Genomic DNA, 16,179 nt, shown 5'->3' with positions numbered 1-16,179 from the left:
CATTCATTTTTCCATGAAAGAAATATCAAATTGGTGTTCAAATAGTTGTCTGGGTCATAAATTCAAGCTAAAGTGCAGCGTCCTAAGCCAGAGTGGATTTCACAGAACTGGAGTTTGTTAGAGCTAGAAAGGATCTTTCTGTCCAACCTGTACCATTGACAGATGGGGAAACTGGGACCCAGAGAAGTGCATTGATTTGCCCAAGGACACACAGCAAGCAGGTGGCAGAGCTGAAGTCACGCATTGGTCTCCAGTGGCCTCTTTCCTACAACATGTTTCAGATCATCAGAAATGCTCAGGCTTTGCCGTGTGCCAACCCCAAACCACTCTAGCATGAATTTCTTAAGTAGTGTTGGATATGCTTCCTTCAGCCGGACATCAAACTTGTTCTGAGTGAAATAGAAGAGGGGGTTCAGGCGGAGGAAGTGAGGACTGCGGTCTGTCGTTAGTGATGTGGAAACCACACATCTTGTTTAGAAAGGTATTGACAAGTCTGTGTGCCCAGGGAGCCATGCAGGGGAAGAAGGTTAGAAGGCTGGGGAGTCCCCAAGGTAGGAAGCAACTTCAGTAAGAACCTGCCCATCTTTGCAAAGCGGGCACTTCTCTCAGTGAGGGGGTTGCAGGCAAAACTGCGGGGATAGTCTTGTTCCCACAGAAGAAGTGGTTGGAGAAATACCCGTCACATCATGAAACAATGCCCTCATTCTGCATTTTCTTATCTAGGAGATGAAAAATGCCTCCTGGAGATAACCTACCTGCCCTCCCTTCCTTTAAGGAAGTTTAACCTTTCTCCCTCATTGATATGGAATCCCAGGTATTTGTCTGATGATCTGCTGAGATTGGTAGTTCAGAAAAACCAGTCTTCAGGCTTATGGGCAGCTGGACGAGTATCCTAGGGTGGAGGCCCAGGTCTCGGGGATCGGTCCCACCTCTCCTGATAATGTTCCCCACCTCCCTGTCAGGAGATGCAAAGGTTTGGGTGGGCATTGTGAAATGTTGCCCCGGAAGACGGGTACCTTCTCTGTCAGCATCATGCTAAGAGGTCCACACATGGCCCTACTGCCACAGTGTCACCAAGGCAGACCTGTCCTTTCTGCTTTGTCTTTTAAAAAAATCACCCCAGGGCCATTATAGCTCCTCCTGGATCCTGATTCACTGTATATTTTAATCAAGCATAACTCTTAGAATGAGCAGAACACGATTTCATTTTTGTCTCTCAGTGTTTTCTTCTTCCCTGCAGTGAAAACTCAAAGAGGTACCACAATGTTTTCACCCTCTGTCAGGTAATATCTTGCATAACTTGAAGTCACAAAACACAGTCTCAGTGTTAATTCCAACTCTGCATTTGAATTGGAGTTCAATCTTCTCCCCTTCTATTTCTAAAGTCAGCTTCAGAGCCAGCCTCGTTTCAGGGGAATGAGTATGATTGGCTTCTTCTCCCTTTCTCTGTTCGTTTTTCACCCATTGTTTACTGACTGCACACTCCAGGATTGGATAAAGAAGAAGGGGAAAAAAGAGGGAAGGACAGTTCCTACTTGCCTGGTGTGCTTGTGCTTATTGGCAGACCCTTAGAACCCACTCTGCAGTAGAGGTCTTTCTTGCTTTCTCAGAGTTCCCAGGATGGCTGGGGATGCTCTCCTGCAGTCCCCTGACCTGGCTGATTGCACTTGATCCTGAAGCCACCACTGGCTTGGCAGCCCCTTAGGAAATCTGAAGTTCATTCCAGCTTTCTGCTGAGGTCCATTACTTCCCTGGGCCAACTCTTTCTGTTACGCAAAGTCCATATCTGGAAAATACCATTTTTGTACCCACAAACCCTGGGAGTAAGGTAGTGGAAACTCTTCCTCATCCTAGCTTTCCTTCTCAGGCCAACATTCCTGTGGAAGTCCCAGGTCCCTGGGGTTCATGGGCTCCTTGGCTGCTGCTGGGGAGGGAGAGTTGGTTTATTTCTCCATGCTATGGCATATTTCTCCACCCCCCGCCCCCACCATCTCTATTGTTTATCTCTCTTGATATGGTTTGGCTGTGTCCCCACCCAAATCTCATCTTGAATTGTAGCTCCCATAATTCCCACATGTTGTGGGAGGGACCCTGGGGGAGACAACTGAATCATGAGGGCAGTTTCCCCCATACTGTTCTCGTGGTAATGTATCGGTCTCACGAGATCTGATGGTTTTATAAAGGGTTTCCCCTTTTGCTTGGCTCTCATTCTCTGTAGTCTGCTGCCATGTAAGCCATACCTTTTGCCTTCTGACACGATTATGAGGCCTCCCCAGCCATGTGGAACTGTGAGTCCATTAAACCCCTGTTTCCTTATAAATTACCCAGTTTCAGGTGTGTCTTTGTCAGCAGCATGAAAATGGACTAATACATTTCTCTTTCTCTCTCCCCATCTTTTATTATCTCCCAGCCAATAGCCACACTCCCTTGCTTTTAACTTTCCCAAGTCTGTATCAGGTCCAACGAGCTTCAACTTTCCAGTGGACAGACATCAGACTCTCCAGCCCATTGAAACTGCTTTTCCTAGTCCCTTCTGACTGGTCAAGCCCATCTCCCACCAGCACTCCTACAAAGAGGAGTTCTGCAGACCTCCCTGCCACTTCTCTGTGGGGTTGAGGGTATAGCCAAGTCACAAGGAGATAGCTCCCTGCCCTGACACACACACACATGCAATCCTGGGAATCAAGTTACAATTGTTTCTCTTAACAAATGGTAGGGACATGGCAGTGGGGAAGTTTTCTCAGAGCTTTGTGAAATCAAGCCACGTTCCCCGCTCTGTGGTATGTGGCAAGCATGAAGGATTAATAATTTTTGTACCGAGGAAACAGCACACTCCCAATGCCTCTTCTCCTACCCCAATGTCATGTTTTTAATCTAGGAGGGGGCCATGGAGGGACAACGGGGAAAGAAAAATGGTAGCAGAAATGGAGATGGTTTGAGGAGATCTTTTGCATCAATCTGCTGTAAGTCAGCTCTCATGGACTCTGGGCAGTTCTTTTCATGACCTTCTGGTATTTGCCTTCCCTCATCCCCTGCAATTTTTAGTGATAAGGAGCGTTTTGCAGTTTAGCGACACTGCTGAGGGAACAGTGCGCTACATCTCTTTGTTATTTTTCATTCTTTCCTGAGACTGCAGGTGAGTCCACTTCTCATACACACTGTCTGACTTCCAAAGACCTGAAACTCCATGATCCCACACTCCCAAACCAGGGATGGACTCCGGCAGGTGCACAGAGGCGGCTGGAAGGCATTTGCCAGCTCCCTTCCAAAATGAAGCTAGTTTTCCTTTAGCCTTCAAGCTGCCAAGCAAGAAGTCTATAAAACAATGGTTCCCAGATCGTTGAATTCCCAAAAATATTTTTTAAGAATGGGAAGGCCGGGCGCGGTGGCTTAAGTCTGTAAACCCAGCACTTTGGGAGGCTGAGGCAGGCAGATCACAAGGCCAAGAGATCGAAACCATCCTGGCCAACATGGTGAAACCCTGTCTTTACTGAAAATACAGAAATTACCCTGGTGTGGTGGTACACGCCTGTAATCCCAGCTACTCAGGAGACTGAGGCAGGAGAATCACCTGAACCCAGGAGGCAGAGGTTGCAGTTAGCCGAGATCATGCCACTGCACTCCAGCCTGGTGACAGAGTGAGACTCCATCTCAAAAAATAAAAGAATGAGAAGAAACTTATTTTGCCAAGAAAAAAATATTAAAGAAAAAGAAACCTAAAAAATGAACATCCAGCACCATTATTTTATAAAAGAAAGGACATTTTGGTGCGTGCACACACACACACACACACACACACACACACACACACACTCCAAGTCAGAAAGAACTTAATCTCAGAGAAAACACTGAAAAATTCTTAGATTTGTGTATAAAAACTCCCAATATTGTCTTTATTTTTCTCATGTTATTGGTGCCCCATGAAAATTTCACTGTAGTCTGTTCCTTGGATTAGCTCTTGGAAAGCAGGAGCTAAAGTTACTGTGTTAGTCATAAGGTTAAGAAACATTTAGATATACAAGCAGCTACATCTCATTACATTGACTAACACTAACATTTAACACCATTGCATGGTTGTCTAGTTCTTGCTGGGTGGTAGATTTAGTGCTGGGGGTACAGCTGCTCCCTGAGAAAGTGTGTACTTGAGTGAAAGGATATGGAAGTGTCACCTCCTCTGGGAGACCCCCCGATACCACCCCAATTACAGTGGCAGTTGAGACCCGCCCTGCCCCATCCCCAGTAATTCTCTAACATGTCACCTTTTTCTTTTTCTTTGGAGCCCTTACCTTAATGGAAATTACCTTGTTTATGTCTTTATGTCTTTTGGGGCCTGTCTCCCCAACTAGGATATAAGTCCCAGGGGTGCAGGAACTTTTCTGCCCTAGTGTCCACTGGAGCACCAGGACCGGAGGTCCAGGGTTCCCCTTGGTGGCTGATGTGGGGTAGAAGTTGCAGAGGGAGTAGGACAGGGCACCCCCTTGTCCTGAGCCCCTCACACAGTAACCTCTTCAAATCACTCAGTGACCGGTGAAGAGACCAGCAGGCATCCTGGCCTGCATAGGTGTTCTAACTTCTGAAGTAGTTAGGTTCCAGTCAGAAAGATAATTTAGAGTGGAACACAAAGCATCGTTTTTCTTTACAGAAAGAAAACAAAACATCTTTTTTACTACCATGTACCTTCTCCTCTAGGGGTGTGGGAGGTTGTTGGAAGGTCATGGGATATTTCTAATGGAAAAATCAGCATTTGTTTTTCTCCCTTCCCCCGGTGGAAACCATCGGCCCGACAAAGCACACCGGTGGCAGCTGGAGGGTCAGTAGTCCCCTGACCAAGTCACCATTGTCACCACTGAAAGTGGTGAGGAAGATCACTTGCATGCAGGACCATAGCCTGGCATTAGCATTCTGGTGACCCCTGCAAGGAGGCAGTGTGGGGACGGCCTCTGTGTGGGGTGTGATGTGATTGTTTCTCAGGAGGTAGCTGTAGTTACAGGACAGCCTTTGCAAGCTCCTACCACTGTGTGTATCCACAGGCAGGCAGGCTGGCATGAAGCTCAAAGCAGCACCCTGGGCATCAGGAGCCAGGGACTGAGCTCTGTCAGGTTAGATGGTAATAATACAAGGTAGCATTTGCTTAGAATTGACTGTGCCCTATGTGCTTTACACGCATATCATGCACACCAGAAGGGCTCACAGCAATTGTTTGAAATAGATGTGGTCATTATTTCCTCTTCATGCCTGAGAACACTGAAGCTCAGAGGGGTTAAATGGCATGCCCAGGGTCACCCTGCTGATGGATGGAATCACGTGGACTCGAATCCAAGTCTTCCTGCCCCCAAAGCATGGACAGCACTGTGCTTCTGCTCTGAGTTCACCTTCCACGGAAATGTGCTGTAGTTTTGGGACAAGCTCCAGAGCTCCGTGGCTAAATGTAGAGGTTGGAACAACAGTAATAAAGTAATAAACAATAAAAAACCAAGCACCTGCTATGTATCAGGGACTGTGCAGGCACTGTTTGCACATTAACTCAAAACAGCCCTGAAAGGTAGGCCTTATTCTTCCAATTATACAGATTAGAAACAGGCTGAGAGTTTAAATGAATATCCCAAGTCCCACAGCCACGAAGTAGTAGATTCAGAATTTGAACTCAGGTTAGTTTGACTTCAAAGTCATTGCTCCCTTGAAAGCTTTATCCTGTGAAAACTGATTCACTCAACAAATATTTATGTATACTTCATTACCAACTAGTATTTATTTATTAAATATCAAAATATATTGTTTCAACAAATATTTATAATATTCAGCCAACAAAGATTATTATTATTTCTACATATTCATGTATTTATTGGCTGATATATAGTAGGTACTGAAGAAATATATAGACTGTTCTAGAAAGTAGGAATCAGGGGTTAAACATGAGAAATAAAATCTTTGACTTCATGGGGCTCTGGTAGGGGAAATAGAAGATAGACATGGAAAGAAAAAAATATATGTAATAGAACCTAATTATAAGTTACTTTAAAAATGAACCAGAGTAAGGAGGCAGGGAGGGATTTGGGCAGGGAGCTAGGGCTGTTTCAATCACAGGCTCACTCTGGTTGCTGCTCTGAGCCAAGACTGTAGTTAGTCAGAGAAGCAGGGGGCCAGTTAGGAGGTAATGGAGATAATCTAGGTAAGAAACAAGAAGTTCTTGCCTCAGGATGGTGGTAGCAGATTGGTAGGAAATGATTGGACTCAGAATTTATTTTTAAGTCAGCCAGCAGAATTTGTTGACAGATTGGATGTAGATTACAAGAGAAAGAAAGGAGTCTATGGTAACTCCAAGATTTTGGCCTGAACAACTGGAGGGATGGGATTGCCAGTTGCTGAGATGGGGAAGACTGAAAGATTGGGAATTCAATTATACTCATTTGTGTTTGAAATGTCTATCACTAGTCCAAGGGACATGTTGAAAAGCCATTGTGATTTTTGAGTTTGGAATTCAAAGGTGTGTTCTAGGGGTAAATATGTCCAATATGTAATCAAATCAAAGAGACCACTGACTATAAGATCATTGTTTTATTTACTACCAGGAAAAAGCACTGTCCATTAAGCTAGGATACATTGCAACGTCAGAGATATTAAAATGTGGAAAAAATGTGTGGTTTAGAATCAATGGGATTTAGTAAGTGTGGGAGTTTCCAGTATATGGATGGTATTAACGGCTGTGAGAGTTGAGGAAATCACCAAGTGAGTGATAGAGGATAAAGAGAAAGAAAAAAAAATAGGTTGGTGCAAAAGTAATTGTGGTGTTTGCCACTAAAAGCGTTGGAAAGTAATGGAAGTATAAGGACTGAGCACTAGGACAGCAAATTTTTTAGCAGGGAGACTCACGGCCCATTTCTAGCCCAGTGGAAAGCTGGGCAGTGAAAGGTCTTTTCTGGAATAGGAACCACTGTGGAGCTGCTGTGCAGGGCTTTGGTCTGGGGATTCAGGACTCATAGATGGCCAAAATTGTAACACGGGGCATCACCCAGCACTAGCTGTGTGGCATTGACCAGAAAGGCCTAGCTTTTCAGCCCCCCTGGTTCACTGCTGGCCTGTTTTCTCATCAGTAATATGTGTGTATAATGTCTCCTCTACCATCTCAAAACCCAGAAAACAAGTCCATCTGTTTCTTTCTCTGGGCCTCAGCATCTGCATCTATAAAATGAAGAGGCTGGACAGGGTGATTTCTAATTCCTCTTCCAGCTCAGGCATAATAATAATACTAGCAGCAGTACTTTGACCATCTACTAGGTGATTTATATTAATATAATCACTAATCATCATAAACAGTCATGTAAATATTATGATTCCCATTTCACTAATGAGGCAACTGAGGTCAACAAAGGAGCAGGCTACTCACGGTGGTGGAGCCAGGCTGCAGACTAGAGTATTTCAGGCCAATGGCTTAAAGCCCCCTGCCTGACTACTAGCATTGATGTGTAATTCGTGAGCTAAACTTACTAGCATGTAGCTGGAGCCCAAGGGCAACCCCTTCTTATGATACAAGGGAACTTCAAAGGGTTGTCTCACATACAAGGGGAACATAGTTTGTCTCTGGAGATCCTCTACTTTCATGGGAATGGAATGTCCCTGCAAAAAGGTCAACAGAAAGGAAGGCAACTGATGTTGGAGTGTAGAGGTAACTCATCCCCAATCCTGTGGACTCTGGGTTTAGTGCTCTTTGACCATATTATTTGCAAGTCAAGGACCAGTGTCCACACAGATTGGTACTGAATGGGATTCCCTTGGTAAGGTTGTTGTGAGAACGTTTCCTGAGCAAGAGGTGGAAGAAGGGGAAAAGTGGGTTGGAGTGAGTTTCAGTGATGGGAGAAAGCTGGTTGTCAGCCTAGGCCTAATCAAGGAGCTGAGTAGAGTCAGATGCATCAACATTTCAACCAGGAATGTAGTGTAGATCGGGGTTTCTTAACCTCAGCACAATTGACATTTGGAGCCAGATATATCTTTGTGATGGAGGACTGCCCTGTGTATTGTGGGCTATTTAGCAGCATCCCTGGCCTCTACCCACTAAATGCCATTAGCAACAACTCCCCATCCCCAGCTGAGACAACCAAAAATACCTTCAGTCATTGTGAAATGTTCTTTGGGAGCAAAATTGTATCCGCCCCCTTCTTCAAGGCTGACAAACATTGGTGTAAACAATTCTCTTTCCCTCCTACAAAGACCATCAGCTGACCATGTCCACGCATGTCCCAGCTGTCAGACTGGGTGTTCCTGGGCATTTTCCTCCCTCTGGCATCCTCCTGCAGGGCTGGGTAATACCCAAATGAAACCAGGTTCTTCCTGTCTTTTCAGTAATTGTCCTCCTGGAAATATCACATACTGAAACCTTCTCTGAGACATGTGCTTTCTCTACCCCCACCTCCTCTGTTTCTGTCTGTCTCTTTCTCTCCCTTCTGGGAACTATCTTATCCACAGACACACTGAATTGTTTTTATCTCAGGACATTTGCACTTGCTGTCCCACACCACCCATGTGGCTCCTCTTCATTTGGGTCTCTATTTATACAGCCCCGTGTCATAGGCCACCTTGCTTATCATTCCAGTTACTCCTTACTGCATCTCTCTGCTTGAGTGCCTGCAGAGTGTTGGCCAGCCTGGTAGCATCTTGTTTATTTGCTTATTTGTTTATTGCTTGTCTCCCCCATTAGACTGTGGGCTCTCAGAGGGCAGGGACCTGATCTAGTGGGACCTGGTCCAGTTTTCCCCTGCTGTAGTCACAGTGCAGACTTCAGTGTATGGTTGTAATCATGGTAACCATCAGCTTTGGTGAACACATGCTGAACACCTACTCAACAGCACCAGGCTCTGTGCTAGGAGTCAAGTTGAATAGCACAGCCCCTGCTTCCTGTGAGCTCAGTGTCTCATGGAAGGAGAGCAATAAAAGAGGTGAGATAGAGAAGTGAAGGAGCACAGAGAAAGGAAGAAGCGAACCTGTCTTGCAGATGAGGAAAGATATTCAGTTTGAGGAAAGGAGGATCACACAGTATCTGCAGATGCAGGAAGACACAGGGGATCATGAATGGCTCCCAGCAGGGAAGGAGCAATGGCATGGAACTTGGAGCTGCAGGGCTCCCTGTACAATGTCTGAAGCAGCAGAAAATGAGGGAGGTGGCATAGAGGAGGCAAACAGAGACCTTGCATTCCATACCAGGAAACAGACCTTATCCTATAGCAAAAAGGAACCAAGAGGCAATGTAGACTAGTAGTTAAGATGTGAGCTTTGAAGTTAATTTCAGACCTTGGTTCAAATCTTCACTCCGCCACTTGTGCACTGCATGACTAGCCCAGCAGTTTCACATCTCTTAACTTCAGTTTTATCATTTTGGAAATGTGGTTAGTATTTCCATTGTAGGGCTGTTTTGAGTGCAAAAGAAGTCCTTAGCACAGTGCGTGGGACATAATAAGTGCTTACCAAATCATTGCTTTTCCTATTGATGTGGTTAACAAGGAGCCAGTAGAGATTTTCCAAGCAAATGAAGGACATGATAGATTTGCATTTTAGCAAGATTGTATAGGCAGGGCTGTGGAGAGTGGCTGGCAGTGGCTCTGGGGAGAGCAGGTGAGACAGGAACCAGGGAAAACAGGCAACTGTTGGAATGGAAAGGGAGGCAGAGAAGGGGGTTTGCATCCTGGGACTTGGCGCAGCTACTGTGGAAACCTTGGTAGCAGGAGATGCACCCATACTTTGCCCTCTGAGTAAGGCTGCAGGGGAGTAGAAGAGGAGTCCCCAAGCCCAACAAGTAATAGCAGCCCAGAGGAGGCCCAGGTGGGGAACTACAGCTCAGCCTGACCTGGGTTCACTCACCAGCTCACAGCCTTTGCACCTGGGAAGATGCAGCCAGCTCTGCATTTCAGGCCGTCCTCATGGTGAGAAGGGGTGGCTTGCCATTTGTACCGGGTGATATACTGTTAATTAAAATGGTAATTATTTGAGCATTCCTTAAAGTTTTACTTTGGGAATTTGCCTTCTTGAAAGCTCTGCCTTAATTAGTATTCTATTTATCCCTTATTAATAAATTATCTCTCAGCAGTTTCTTCCACCTCCTTTGATCACAGGGTCTCATCATTCCTGAGCTGAACTCCATTCCCTGTTGGCCTTTTGGGTTCAGTGGGCCCAATCAGGCCTGATTCAGGGGTTTGAGAATTAAGGTTCTCAATGAACTCCCAACAGCATGGGGATCCATCTTCTTGCGGTCCAACTGAGCCCCAGGAAAGCACACAATAGATGTGCCTCCCAGGGTTGAGTATGGGGACCTTCTGGGTATAGATCTTTTGCTGAAGCTTCTAGAACAGGTTAGACAGGGCAAAGGCAATGGCCACAGATACATCAGGACCCAGTATCATAACTAGGAAAATAGAAGCAGAAGAGCCAATGGGTCAGCTCATAGGCTTCAACCCAGGCTCAGGGGGGTTAAGTTACTTGATTAGAGTCACAGAGCCAGGTAGCGGAAGATTAGAAAGCTACAATTTACTTGGCAATGTTACATGCCAAGTCTTATGTTGAGTACTTCACATACATGGTCCCTGTTAATCTTCCAAGCCATCTAATGAGGTGTAAGCAGTTTTGTCTCCAGTTTCCAGAAGAGGAAGCCAAGCCTTAGTGAAGTAAATCAACTTTCCTAGAGCTATCCAGCTAGTCAGAGGCCCAGCTGACATTTTGGTCAAGCTCTGTTGATTTCAAAGATGTCTCTCTGTTGACTGCACTATGCTGGCTGAATTAGGACTGAGGTGTCCCCACTTGAACCCCACTGCACTTTTTTCTAAACCCCATGTGGAAGATCCTTGCTACTGATTGTGGTCCAGGGACCAGTTGTACCAGCTCACTGAAGTGCATGCTAAAAATGCAGAGTCTCAGGCCCCACCCCACACCATGAATCACAATCTGTACTTTGACAAGACTCCCCACCATGTGCCAATACCCATTAAAGTTTGAAAAACAAGCTAGAGATTTGATATTTGTTCAGCACTTACTACTAATGCTTACAAGCCTTCCAAGATCAATGTTATTCCTATTGAATTGATACGGAGAAGTTTAGTGACTTGTCCCAGATCAAATACCCAACCAGTGGGCAGACTCCAAATGTGGCCCCTCCTCTTCTCCCCGACCTGGAGTTCTAGAAGCCGAAGTCTAAGGTTATCCACTAGTCCCAGGTTTGTGTCCTCGGGCTTCAGGAAATGATAATGGGGGCTGGAAGCCATTCTTAGCATTCCCAAAAGCGCAGCTGGTATATTCTACTTGATCACAGTCAGACTAGAGGGACATGAACTTGGACACAAACATCTTTTCCATTGACTAGAATTACAGTAGACCAGCATGGTAACTGGTTATTCACTGAAGCGCAGGAGTTCAGATTGGCAATTATATATGCTTTTGATTAATAAAAAATAGAGACATTAATTAATTGCCTTTGAAAAATTCAACTTGTTTAAGAGACAATGTCCTTGTGAGGTCTATGGTGGGAAGGAAATTATAAAAAGGGTCCCTGGGGATCTAGTAACACTTCTTCACTTGTGTTAAAAAAGAAATTGAGGAGAACTGCAAGAGAATGTTGATGTAGGCACTACCATATGTGATATTTTATTTAATTCTCAGAAACCCTATAATAACTTTTCTAGAGCTATCCAGCTCTAGGTCAATAACAACAACTAGTAACAATAATAATAACAACAGCACCCAACACGAATAAACTGCCCAGTGTGCCAGGTAGTGTTCTAAGCCAACCTCACAACACTCTCACAAGGAAAGTCTAATATTATTATCTCCATTTTACAGCTGAGGAAACTGAGACTCAGAGAAATCAAGTAATTTGCCCAAAGCATCCTACAAAATAAATGATGAAGCCTGGATTCAAACCCAAGTCTCCCAAGACCCCTTTCTTTTCTCAGCACCATGCCCTTCATGCTGCATGGATTTGATTTGCTGAGCAGCTGAAGCTGACATTCAGTTTCACTTTATTATTTCAGTGACAGGCTTTAGAATTGGCTATCAGCAGCCACCAAGTGGACTGTGTTCTTTTGCTTCTGCTCTTAAGTGTATTCTAGATATGGTCACCTTTACTATCCACTTCCAGACTGGCTTTCCTTAGTTCTAGACACAAACTCACAGGTATATCTGATCTAGTCTAAGTGCTTTTTAAGTAAAATAGAACTGGATTCCCGTCCCTGCTCTGCTACTTTATTGTGACTTGGGCAAATTACTTGATATTTTTAAGTCTCAGTTTGTTTATCAGTAAAATGAAAATAATAATAGCACCTGCCTCATGGGATGTCCTGAGGATTAAGAGGTGAAATACTTGTGAAGGACTGGCCTAGGTGATGCATTTTGCAGGGAAAGCACCTGAGTTCCAAAGAAATGAGGAACTTACCAAGGTCACATGACTGCTATGAGAAGGAGAGTCCGGAACCCAGACCTGGGTTCCTTACTCACAGTTTCTTCTGCAGCACCTATGCTCTGCAGCATGTCTGATAAGAAAATGCCAGACAGAAAGCAGCTCAGTCCAATAGACCTCTTGGTTTGCTTTTTCTGGTTCCTATATCTTTAAATATCATTGATCTTGGAAGGATCCTGGTGAGGTCCAATAACCCAGCCAAGCTGTGACACATCTCTAGAGTGGCCTGGCCCAGGTGGCTATTGTCATCATTGAGCTTGACCTTGGCCTCTTCCCTGAGCTGTCAATCTGTGGAAGCTCACTGTTCTATTCTAGCACACTCCTCTGTTTCCTTTTTCTTTGCTTTTTTTGAGACAGGGTCTTGCTCTGACACCCACGCTGGAGTACAGTGGGGCAGTCATGACTCACTGCAGCCTGGACCTCGTAGGCACACGCAATCCTCCTATCTCAGCCTCCTGAGTAGCTGGGACTACAGGTGCACACCGCCACACCTGGCTAACTTTTGGGGTTTTGTTGTTGTTGTTTTTTGCTAAGATAGAAGTCTCACTATGTTTTCCAGGCTGATCTTGAACTCCTAGGCTCAAGCAATCCTCCCACCTTAGGCTCCCAAACTGCTGAGATTACAGGCCTGAGCTGCCAGGCCCAGACTTATTTTTCAATTATAACTTTCTTATTTTTTTATGCTTTCGTGTCATAATCTATGTGTTTGTGTTTTATATATGTATCTTTTTAAATTGAACTTTTAAATCTTGAAATAATTGTGGATTCACATACTATTGTAAGAAATAATATGGAGAGATTTTGTGTATTACCCAGTTAGCTCCAATGGGTAACATCTTGCAAAACTTTAGTGCAATATTACAACTAGGATAATGACTCTCTCTCTCTCTCTCTCTCTCTCTCTATATATATATATATGTGTGTGTGTGTGTGTGTGTGTGTATATATATATAGTTCAATACAGTATTTCCAATACTTAGAACAGAGCCTGGCATATAGTAGGTACTTGGTAAATGTTTGCTAACTGTATGGTTAAAAATGTAATGCAAAAGCCCTGTGTCATTTCTCATTCCTCTCCCCTTCCCCTGAACTGTAAATGGCTCTGTGATGCCCAGACAGCCTTTCCTCTGCAAAGTCACAGGTTTCTCTAATTCTACATACTGAGTCTCATTAAGATCAGTTACAGCAATGGTCTTCAAATTGGGGGTAGATGAAGATTGTCCAAGGGGTGTGCAGGCATGAATAGTTGAAGGGAATCAGTTTCCAGATCTCAACTTGTTGTCTACTGGTTTTCAAAACTGATCTACCCAAGAAGAAGATCTATTCAAGAAGGTTTCACAGAGGCCCTTCTCCCACTTGGCAAAAAGTAGATCCCTCCCCCATCCCGAATCTTGCTAGATGTTTTACCCTGGGGTTTCAAACCATCTGAGGTGTCAAAAAAGGGGGATAAATGGAAATGTTGGTTTAGAGTAAGCCACCTTTAAAGATCAGCTAAGGGCCTTAAACACACAGAGCTTCCAGTCTTTACGTGAATTGTGCATAATTCTGTTACAGGCAAAGCTTGGCACTAGAAATGTGGTCTTTGGGCTTGTGTTGGGATGCTCTGATAACAGAACAGAGAAAGCCTTATAGGTTAGTGATGCCAGTTCTTCTCAACATGCTTGGAATGTTTCTTAGGACTATCATCTTTTCCAAACTATATTTTGCAAAGTCCACAGATATAAATGTAATGCAAGAGCCCTGTGTCATTTCTCATTCCTCTCCCCTTCCCCTGAACTATAAATGACTCTGTGATGCCCAGGCAGCCTTTCCTCTGCAAAGTCACAGGTTTCTCTAATTCTATGTACTGAGCCTCATTAAGATCAGTTAGCACAATGGTCTTCAAACTGGGGGTAGATGAAGATTGTCCAAGGGGTGAGCAGGCATGAATAATTGAAGGGAATCAATTTCTAGATCTCAACTTGTTTTTCTACTCATTTCCAACATTGATCTACCCAAGAAAAAGATCTATCCAAGAAGGTTTCACAGAGGTCCTTCTCCCACTTGATAAAAAGTAGATCTCTCCCCCATCCCAAATCTTGTGGTGTGCTTTCTCCAATTAGGGTTGCTTAGGCTTGTTTTTTTCTAATCACATTGTGAAATGTTTATTCTAATTATATTTAATATTAATCTTATTTCATTGTAAAATGTATACAATTTTTCACTCCCTGTTAACACAAAGTAAACTTAGGTACATACATCATGGCAAGTTTTAGAGAGTCATTTAACAATGTGCAAAGGAGTCCAAATGTTTTTCAATGTTCTTTTTCTTAGGGGATGGGGGCAAAAAGATTGAAGGCCACTGAGACAGCACAGCCATTTGGAAAGCCATTATCAGCTGCCATTTTGATTCAAGATCGAATGTCATGGGCATTTTGAAGCCTTTTCATTGCATCCTGAATTTGATGCAATCAGTCCTACTCCCTGAAAAGTTATCAAGAAGCAGGCAGGCTACAAATGCTCAGGGTTGAATAGTTCTCTTGAAAGAGGCCTCACTGTGTTCAGCTGATAATCAAACGAATGGCTGCATTGAGATAGGTCGCGGAGGGGGACCCATTGCTTCCCCATCTCTTATTCAAGCTTGGGCTCTGTTTCTGTCCCGATAGGAGCACATAATCCCATCAGTGCCAATGGGAGTTATGTGCCTGCTTTACTGGAGACAATAGGCCGACTGAGAGGGACAATTGTTCCCAGCAACTGAGGGGGTAAACACGATTGGCTATTCCCAGCCACCATCCCTGAAGGGCCAGACTGAGCCCCAAAAGCCCTTTCTTTGTTAGCTTGCAGAGCCAGGGGGCCCCGCCTGCCTTCATCTCCTGCAGTGGCTGCCACCACCCACCTTCAGTGGCAACTTGTCCCTGAGCTGCCCCTAATGTCCCACCAAGACTGGTTGCCATCAAGGTCTTCTAGCTCCTCTCCTCCTTGTTCCTCCCTCTTTCTAAACACAAGCCCAAGGATCTTTCTCTATTTCCTTCTTCACAACAAAATTATCACAGCATCAGCAAGAATAATTGCAACCATTTATTCTCCACTTACTATTTCCTAGGCACTAAACATTTTATATACATTTGTGCATTTAACTACAAGTACTCATGGTGACTCTGCAAGGTAACTATAATCATTCCCATTAAATGCAGCAAAATGCAGCATAAAGTAAGTCACACACCTGGTAAGTTGCAGAATCCAGATTTAACACTCCAACCCTCCCCATCCCCTGCAGGGGCTATTAGGCTCCAAAGTCCATGCTCCAAGTTCTGCTATTTTCCCAAAGTGTGTTTCCTTCAAGATACTCTGAGACAAAGCTTGGAAAATGCTGTAGCTGCCCCCCTGACCCAATCCCTTTCTTGGAGATTCCCAATGCACTTCAGTTTATTTTTTAAAAGCTCTGACCAGGCGTGGTTGTTCATGCCTGTAATTATAGTTCTTTGGGAAGCCAAGGTGGAAGGATCACAAGGTGGGAGGCAAGTTGCAATGAGCTGTGATTGTGCCTCTGCACTCCAGCCAGGGTCGCAGAGCAAAACCGTGTTTCTTAAAAGAAAGAAAAGAAAAGAAGAGAAGGGAAGGGGAGGGAAGGGAAGAGAAGACAAGACAAGAGAGGAGAATATAAGAGAAGAGAAGGGGAGAGGAGGGAAAGGAAGAGAAGAGAAGATGAGAGAAGAGAATGCAAGAGAAGAGAGGAGAGGAGAGGAGAGGAGAGGAGAGGAGAG

The 16,179-nt window shown here is 44.5% G+C and overlaps 1 protein-coding gene across 1 annotated transcript in view; it reads left to right on the top strand.

Annotated features, from left to right (window-relative positions):
• Nucleotides 1–16,179, top strand: part of NAV2 (neuron navigator 2) — an 808,709-nt gene that overhangs the window by 184,821 nt on the left and 607,709 nt on the right. The window lies entirely within an intron of this gene.

Source organism: Mandrillus leucophaeus, unplaced genomic scaffold, assembly GCF_000951045.1.
Source record: "Mandrillus leucophaeus isolate KB7577 unplaced genomic scaffold, Mleu.le_1.0 Scaffold723, whole genome shotgun sequence".
NCBI lineage: Eukaryota > Metazoa > Chordata > Mammalia > Primates > Cercopithecidae > Mandrillus > Mandrillus leucophaeus.
Note: the sequence above shows the minus strand (reverse complement) of the source record. Positions and strands in the feature narration are given on the sequence as shown.